This window comes from Micropterus dolomieu, linkage group LG01, assembly GCF_021292245.1.
Source record: "Micropterus dolomieu isolate WLL.071019.BEF.003 ecotype Adirondacks linkage group LG01, ASM2129224v1, whole genome shotgun sequence".
NCBI lineage: Eukaryota > Metazoa > Chordata > Actinopteri > Centrarchiformes > Centrarchidae > Micropterus > Micropterus dolomieu.
The window spans coordinates 46,156,133-46,165,562 of NC_060150.1; the positions used below are offsets into that span (position 1 = coordinate 46,156,133).

General features: G+C 40.0%; 1 protein-coding gene across 2 annotated transcripts in view; it reads right to left on the bottom strand.

The window, feature by feature from the left end:
• The window catches only part of unm_hu7910 (un-named hu7910), a 41,608-nt gene extending 34,477 nt beyond the window's left edge, over window positions 1-7,131 (bottom strand). For both annotated transcript variants that reach the window (XM_046043761.1, XM_046043753.1), the window contains exon 1: window positions 6,932-7,131. The gene's annotated coding sequence lies outside the window, so the exon portion shown is untranslated. The remainder of the gene's footprint in view (window positions 1-6,931) is intronic.
• Between the last annotated feature and the right edge of the window lie 2,299 nt (window positions 7,132-9,430).

Here is a 9,430-nt window from a genome sequence, read left to right on the forward strand (position 1 = left end):
AAACCCCTAAAAAGTCATGTGTTGGGGGGCACAATGTCTTTTATATCAACTTTTGTGTTATTGACACAGCTCTACATGCAGGGATTTTCCTTCAAGGATATCGAGTATCAAGTATTCATGGGCCACAACTGACAAATGCAGGCTGAGGAGAAAAGACAGTGTGGGAGGAGCTGAAAAGGGCATGAGGACCCAGGAATAGAGCGAGATACATAGAGTCAACATGACCCTGACAGAGAGAGAGTTGACAGCAGCTGTTTGTCCTCTAACACTGAGAGCTGAAATAGCTGTAGCTAATGATAACAGCTGTCTGCTTTTACATCACTATCACGTCCAACTAATGGCCTTAATGCTCAAGACAGACACGGGGAATAGTCCGACCCTTTTGTCTAAACACAATAAAGCCTGTGAAAGGTTTCTTTGCTGTGACTGCAGAGGCAGCAATGATGCAACAAGTGCTTTTTTTGGTGTGAGGATCATTTTCTCTCTTTAAAAAGACAAGTGTTGTAGTATGAGAGTCCTACCTGAAGAGAGGCTTCGAGTTCTTCTGTTACGCCGTACAAGAACCACATACAACATTATTTATCAAATTGGGTCGGACAGTATGGAAATAAGATTAATTGGATTATATTCACAGAAACATATTACATGTTTCCAATAATGAAGGACACATGTGGTTGTTTTTCTTGAGAGGCCATTGTGTTTGAATACATGCATTTTTTTGTTTGTTTTTTTTGTGAATTTTGTCATGATTGTATGTAGCATTTTAATCTGTTTTGTTTATGTATGGCTGCTACCTTGGCCAGGTCTCTCTTGTAAAAGAGATTTTTGATCTCAATGAGACTTCCTCGTAAAATAAACAAATAATAAATAAAAGTAAAAAAAAACAAAACAACAACAATAAAATGTCAGGGAAATTACTTATTCTATTTTCTATTCTTTGATTTAGGGTTTTTGGAAAAACATTAAATAAAATTATTGACTTATGTTCCTGTTTACCAACATTTATAGCTATACAATGGCTTTATGATTAAATAGTTTATTAGAACACAACATTGTAGAAAGTGCTTCATATGGGTTGGCGATGGTGCAATGGATAAGACTATGCCTTTGGTGTGAGAGACCGGAGTTCAATCCCCCACTGTGACCCATCCACCAATCCAGCAAGACACTTAACCCCTAGTTGCTCCAGAGGCGTGCAACCTCTGACATGTTTATCAATTTTAAGTAGCTTTGGATAAAAGCTTCAGCAAAATGAAATAATGTAATATTCCTAGAAAGCCTCTTAATTTTGCACCAAATTAATGCATTTAACTTTAAAAAGTTTTCTTCCAGGGGTAAGAAAAGACCCGATAAGAAGACCCACCATAGTCTCTTAAAATCCTGAGGGCAACACTGAAGAAACTCCTGTATTTAGGAGAAAGGTCATTAAAAGAAAAAACTTACAAGCAGCAAAAAATACTTCTGGAACCAGCTGCTCCAACTACATACTTAGCTGTGATTGGTTAAAAGGCGACTTGAAGCGATGTAAAGCCACATAATCTCCCAAATCCTCCCACGGACACTGTCTAACTACGCCGGAACCAGGACCACAAGAAACCATGCAGTGGCCTAGTCAGGATTATCCCTGGATCCAGTTTCACTCAGGACTTCACCATTATAACTAAAAGGCCGACACAGCTCTCTTTACAGTAAGGCCTTTAATGTGAAAATAAGGTACAGGATGTATTGATTTTGTATTAAAAGCATGTACATACTGCACAAGGTCAAATTAAACTAATCAATAAAAACCACAACAAACCAAACTGTCAAGCTAAAAAACCAAACCACACCTACAGACATGCAGCAGTGTATCTTCGAGCTCTACTCCTCATGAACACATCCACGAACCATGCCAAACCAAGCTCATGCGCCTTTCCTACCTGTCTCCTCTACGACAGGCTGCACTTCCTCCTTCGTCTGAGGGACCTCCTCCTCGTTAAAGCTTCCTAATCAGGCCAAACCAGGCCAGATAAGAACCAAACCCAAACCAAACCAGGTCAAACCTAATTTGTACAACAATCCTACCTGTCTCCTGGGCCACAGACTCCGCCTCCTCCTGTATCAGCGGCTCCGCCTCCCCCTCATACACCTCCTCTTCAGTGTACACCTCCTCCTCCTCCTCTTCCTCGGTCTGGACATCCTCTACAGGAGCTGAGGAGGAGGAGGAGGAGGTGCCATAGTGGCGATAGCGCTGCATTGGCCGTCTCAGGTCTCAGACAGACCCAGAAACTGGACCAGATATACCCTAGTGAGCACACTTAACCACCAGAATAAACACCAAATGTTTATTTTAGGATATAAAGAGATGGACCTGAGAAGTACCAGACAAAAGTAAACGATTTAAAACAAAGTCCTTAGAAAGAAAACAAGTAAAAATCAATGAGATAAAAACTATCCGAAAGAACAAATATTCCAAATTATTTGATCGTCAAGCAAACAGAAAAGCAGTGAGCTGGGAGAATGACTGAAAGTGACTGAGCTAAGCAGGAGAAAGAAAGAGCTCCTCCTCTTCTTCTTCTTCTACTACAGTCTACTGGCCATCCAGAACCTGATCCACACTATTATTAGAGCTGACAAACACAGGGACAGGGGGTGGGGGGTGCCAGAGAGGACAGAATAGCCCACCAAATAACCTTGACACTTGTTTGTTCACACACACACACACACGTTTGTTCCTCTATCCCTGTGGGGACATCTCGTTAACATAACACCTAACCTTAACCTAACTGTAACCTGAACTCTAAAACCAAGTCTTAACCTTCAAACAGCATCTCTACCCGTCCCCATCGATAAGTGTGCAATCAGGTTGTTCGTAACACCCTCTCAGCTCTGGGCTCTGAGTGAAATTTTCACTGGACCGCAGCAGACTACGACCTCACAATGTTTAACACCAGTGAATCATTACCAGAGAGAGGTTTTATTGAAAACACCAGTACATGATCATACCAAAAAAATATTATATTTTTAGTTGAACAAGTTACCACTTTCTGTCTGAGTTGCCTACTTACTTTAGAGCTGAAGCAATTAATCGACTGCTAAAAGATCACTCTGAAACTATTCTGATTAAGTCATTTTTAAAGTTAAGTTGCCAAACATTTGCTGGTTCAAGCTTCTCAGTTGTGATGATTTATTGTTTTTCATTTTCTTGAGTCAATGTAAACTGTTTGAAGATGTCACCTTGGGTTCAGGCAAACATCTTTAATGTGTCAACCTTTAGCATAAACATTAATGCACAATATTTACCTGCATCCAGTAATTACTAAAATCAGAAAATATATTATATAATTTAAAAAAGTGTTTGACTAAGACAGAGCACACTATTTTCAGGCAAATATTCTCTGTTGCACCTTATTCCTGTTTTAACAGTTATTTACTTTAACTACACTGAACAAAATTATAAACGCAACACTTTTGTTTTTGCTCCCATTCATCATGAGCTGAACTCAAAGATCTAAGACTTTCTCTATCTACACAAAAGGGCCATTTCTCTCAAATATTGTTCACCAATCTGTCAAAATCTGTGTTAGTGAGCACTTCTCCTTTGCCAAGATTATCCATCCACCTCACAGGTGTGGCATATCAAGATGCTGATCAGACATCATGGGTATCGCACTGGCCACAATAGAAGGCCACTCCAAAATGTGCAGTTCCATCACAGCACAAAGCCACAGATGTCGCAAGTTTTGAGGGAGTGTGCAAATGGCATGCTGACTGCAGGAATGTCCACCAGAGCTGTTGCCTGTGAATTAAATGTTCATTACTCCGCCATAAGCCGTCTCCAAAGGTGTTTTAGAGAATTTGGCAGTACATCCAACCGGCCTCACAACCGCAGACCATGTGTAACCACACCAGCCCAGGACTTCCACATCCAGCATCTTCACCTCTAAGATCGTCTGAGACCAGCCACACAGACAGCTGCTGCAACAATCTGTTTGCATAACCTAAGAATTTCAGCACAAGCTGTCAGGAACCATCTCAGGGAAGCTCATCTCGACCTGACTGCAACTTCGCACAGCCATTGAAGAGCAGTAGACCAACTGTCCACAGGCCACAGTCAACAACCTGATCAACTCTATGCGAATGAGATGTGTTGGTGGTCACACCAGATGCTGGTTTCCAGACCCCCCAATACATTGAAACTGCACATTTTGGAGTGGCCTTCTATTGTGGCCAGTGCGATACCCATGCTGTCTGATCAGCATCTTGATATGCCACACCTGTGAGGTGGATGGATTATCTCAGCAGAGAAATACTTATTAACACAGATTTTGACAGATTTGTGAACAATATTTGAGAGAAATAGGCCTTTTGTGTACATAGAGGAAGTCTTAGATGTTTGAGTTCAGCTCATGATGAATGGGGGCAAAAACAAAAGTGTTGCGAAAATAATTTTGTTCAGTGTAACAAACTTGGCAAAAATCAAAATGGTGCAGTGTAAAATGCCTTTTGTGGTAAAGACGAAGCCGGTTTCAACACAGCAAGTTTCACTTTTACAAAACTACTTGAAGCAGCTTGAAGGGGCAGCGTAAGCAGTCAGAAATAAGATGATGCGCTCTCCTGCTGTGTATTGCACGTTAAAAAACAACAACCTGGCTCTCTGTGTTTGCAGTAGATGCACCTGCTGTTGTAATTTACATTTCCATATACACTGAAGGTGGATCAGAGCAGAGGTTATTTGCATTTCTGTCTCCGCCTTTACAAACCGTGAATGCGAAGCAAATCCATTATTAGCACTGGGTCTAATAGAGTTGGGTATAAATTAGTTTTTGTGTAATGTGTAAGTGTAAATGTCATAATTTAATTACATTAGGATAGTGTCCATATAACACAGCACATCTGTGAGCATCACAGGAATAAGTGCAGTGACAACAAGTATAATTAAAGCTGCAAGCAGCATTGGGCGGGCCCTCGCATGTGTAGCGCGTCGAGGTACGAGGCAAATGCCTTGCAGATTCTGGGGCTCTGCCAGTGTGGCTGTGAATTTCCAACGCGCTTCGGACACTAAACAAACATGTTCATCATCACTTCCTGTGTCCCCTTTATGGCGCTGTAATCAAGCATGTAAACTTTGGTGCAGATGTGAGCATGTACACTGAAGTTGAAACAACTTCCTCTTTCATGGCAAATCATTGATTTTGGTTTCACAAAAACTCACCCTTTGTACAACTTTTAATCGTCAAAGGCTTTAAAGTAGACAGGGGAAATCTGAAGTCAGTCAGACTAATTCTGTAGGAGGAGTTAGTTAAAGTATGGAGTGTGTACAAAATCCTAACAAACACATAAAATTCAAAATGGTCGACTTCCTGTTGTGTTTAGGATATTGCTCCAAGAGGCTCTTTTGTACATCTGGACATGATATATGTGCCACAAAAATGTCTTGCATGTAAGTAAAACGTGCCGTTGAAGTTGATACGTCCAACCTGCTAAGAGTTGTACAATACAGCTTAAAATGTGTCATTTCCTGTTGCCAGCAGGTGGCGCTATGACTTCGAGTGAATATTGGCATATGAATGATTCAGATCAGGACTATTGTTATACTTATCAAATGTAGTGCAGATGTGATTACGTGTACTGAAGTTATAAAAACTTCCTGTTTCATGGCAAATCACCAATTTTCGGTAACACGCCACTGGCAAGCTGGTCGACTTGTAATAACCATTTGAATAACTTTTAATCATCAATGGGTTTAGAGTGCACAGCGAAAATTTGAAGTTGATTGGACTAAATCCCTAGGAGGAGTTTGTTAAGGTACAAAGTGTAAATTGGCACAGAAATTTCGTACACATAGGTGAAACTTAGTCCGGGGGCTGCTCTGTAGGGGGCGCTAGCGAGCCATTTTGCCAAACCCATAAAATACGAAATTATTCGCTGCTGTGCAAAGTTTGGTTAGCATGCTTAGGCCCCCAAAATTGAGGTTACTTTGCAGAAAAAAATAAGAACAAAATCCCCTTGCAGGGTTCGTGTTCGGGCCCTAATAAGGTCACTGAACTCAACACTACAACAGACATACATATAACAACAAAAATATATTTTTGCCAGTTGTATTGATAAATGATAAAGTGATGATTATAAAACCTTAAAAGGTTTATAAATATGTAAATAAGGTGAGTGAAGTGTGTTTATCTGAGTTTGTTGTCGACTCCATCCCTGGACCTGGTAAACATCACCTACAGACTGATGTCTTTAAAAAAGTGTAAGCTAATGTTAGCGGGCTATCACTGGGTTATCGCTAGGTTAGTTTAGCATCATTAACAGGGCCACTGTCAGGCAGGCCAGTGGTCACACAGAGCATCCCTCGATAACCATTAGCTAGGTCGGATAGTTCTCTATATTGTGGATATTTTGACATATACCAAAAACACTGCTAAACTGGCTTGTAGCTATCTATCTACTCTTGCATCGCGAGAACGTTAAACCAGATTCTGTTGAAATTCTGCCAGTTAAATATGCTTTTGTTTAGTGGCAGAGCGAACACCATAGAAACTACGAATTAGGACAATCCCATAAACGTATACACAACAGCAGTCAGTTCGGCATTGGTAAAATACACCAAATGTGTTTGCTTTCATGACATCTTGTGTTTTCCTCTTGGTAAACGCTGCTTCTAGCCGTCCAGAGGGACGCACTTTTTTTCCTGAAGAAGACCGTGGGAACTACGAGAGATTTAACAGTGAAATCTGTAGTTTGCGTTGCACAGTGTGTCGGTATGTTAGCCGCATTGAAGAATGTACGTAAACGATTCTTAAAACATCTTCCGTTTTGTTCTAGCGCATGCACATATTTGCCGATCGGGAAAACAACTTAAAATAGCAGAATATGAAATGGAAATATGTACAGAATACACAGAGGCGCGTCCAGGGCTCAAGGAATCTAGCGAGGAAAGGGTACTGACCTTTTCTGGAGTGGGTTTTGGAATTCTTTCTCTGGGTCATTGCTTCGTAAAATCCCTAATGCTGTTTTTCTGTTGTGCAGCTGCGAACTAACGACCTAATTTATCTGTAATTACGACAAAAATGTGAACAAAGCAGACGCTCCTTGTTGCTTTATGTTCTCTCCGCTCTGCGACTTCACCAAAAATCACGTCCTCACTTGGATACCAGCATAGCCAAAGTCCATGGTAACCGTGATTGACTTTATGTTTGGCCAATAAGAGGCCCTGAATCTGCTCGAGGGCGGAATCAAAGGCGGGTTTTCGTGATTTTCGACCAATCAGGTTGCGGTACAGCTTCCGTGTCTCGTCCATCTCTTTGGAAAGGAGCAAAAACGTGGCAGAGGAGGAAGAGGATTTTTAAACATCTGGGGCAGAGAGCAGCCGTGACTGAGGGACAAATAGTGACTTTAAACTTTATAGGTATAGCTCAGGCCTAAAGGCTAATGTAGGCTAAATTACAGAATTAGTAGCAAAACAGCTGATTTTACATTTACTTCTTTTCCATCTTCTCCCTTCCATTATGATATTTAAGGATATTTATGATCAGTTATCATCATCATCAGGTTTTATCACTGTAATGGGCTACTGAATAAAGCTCCACCTACAGTAGGCTTTTGCCTGTTTGGTATATTAATCCCATATTGGACCTGTTGTAGCTTATTTAAAGGTGCATTTATTATTTTCCACATGTATATTCGTGTATGCAGGCTATCTATGTATGCAGCCCATGAAACAAATATATTTCAAGGCTGCTTTACAATGGTGCTTTCAATTAAAAACAGTGACATTTACAAGAATAAGAATTTAGAAATGTTTGAAAAGATATCGTTGACTCAAGAGATCTAAACTCAACTTTAAATAGGACGTTTTCTTGGTTGCATGTGGTGCAGTCGTTGTTTTACCCTACAGAGGGCGCTGTAGTATAACATTTGGCAGACCTGGAACCGTGAAGCAGAAAAATGAACAGTTCCTCCTCTGTCAGGCTGAATTTGTTAGGTATATCATCACTCTTACATACTGAAATTTACAGTTTCCTTCTGCAAGGAAAGTCAGATTGAGTCGTCATTCCTCAGATTAATTTATTTGCTTTGCAGCCACAGAGCAGACAGCAGATAAATGTTTCAGCATCTAAAAAGCTAAACAAAAACAGCAAACATATTCAATGTCTTAACAGGAACCATGTATAAAAGCATCTTTAAAAATGTTTAAAAAAAGACAACATGACCATGCAAAATAAACTAACAGAGGTCAGAAGTGGTAGCAGTGGGAATAAAACTTGTGACCTTCTTTTCAAATGGTCTTAACTGTATAGAAACTTCATCTTAAATTAACCTGAGTTACCTGGAGATTAATTAATTAAATGAGTTGTTTATGAAATTCTGTCTATTCATAATATGGTCAATCTTTAGTATAATAAGTAACAGGAAAAACTTCCCTTAGGAGTTTTGCATGTAATCCAAACAACCACAAAAATTAATAAAAAGGCTGATTGGCTCTCGAAATCTGTCCAATCAGGCCAGTTTGTATTTTTTAAGAAAGTACTGCTTTCTATAATATACTAATTATTATTGTATCTTTAGTGTTTTTATCTTCTGTTCATTGTCAAACAAGAAGAAAGAAGAAATAATAAATAAGAATACCAAAATGGACCTGAAACTAAATTGTTTCAGAAATGTTGACGTTTAAACTTATTTAGTAACTGTTAAAAATGAATGAATGCTTATTGGAGCCAACCAGACTTCAGCACTGTGAGGACTAATTTAATGTAATTATGAATCACCTTAAAGTAAACTATTATTTGCAGAGCGTCATGGAAAAATTTACACAGGGACTTTAAAACTAGAACGTTTCAATGCTGAAAGGAAATTTCACACACCAGAAGCTTTTCTGTCAGTCAGTCACAGTGAGATTTCCATGTTTGACATCTTTTTTTTTCTCACAGAATTACTGAGCAGTCGGTGTTTCCTCAACAGGGAAGGAAAATCCCATTGAGCCGCATTCAGAGCATCATGTGACACCATGACTCTCAGATGAACAGGACGCATCGTCACACAAACTCTTGACGTCTTATCACCAAATCTACACTGGACAAACCAACAAAGGAATAAAATAACGCAATGGCAGCTGGATCGTTTGGGGTTTGAGATATTTGGAAAAGAACGTGAACGTTTTGGACCAGAATAGTTAGAAAAACTGTCGTCAGCATTGCGGTTTTACTGCTGTTGTCAGTTTGAGTTTATATTGCTTTGAATCAGACTGACAGGTGTCCAGGCTTCTACAGCACACACACAAACACACACACACACACACTTAAGGCATGTGCACACGTATATATACATGACGTCTTTACAAACACACACTAAACATACCCACAGTTTACTGATGAAGATCATGTGTCACATACCAGCCATGACCCATGAATTAACCCCTCAGCAGACACACGCACACACGCACACAAAC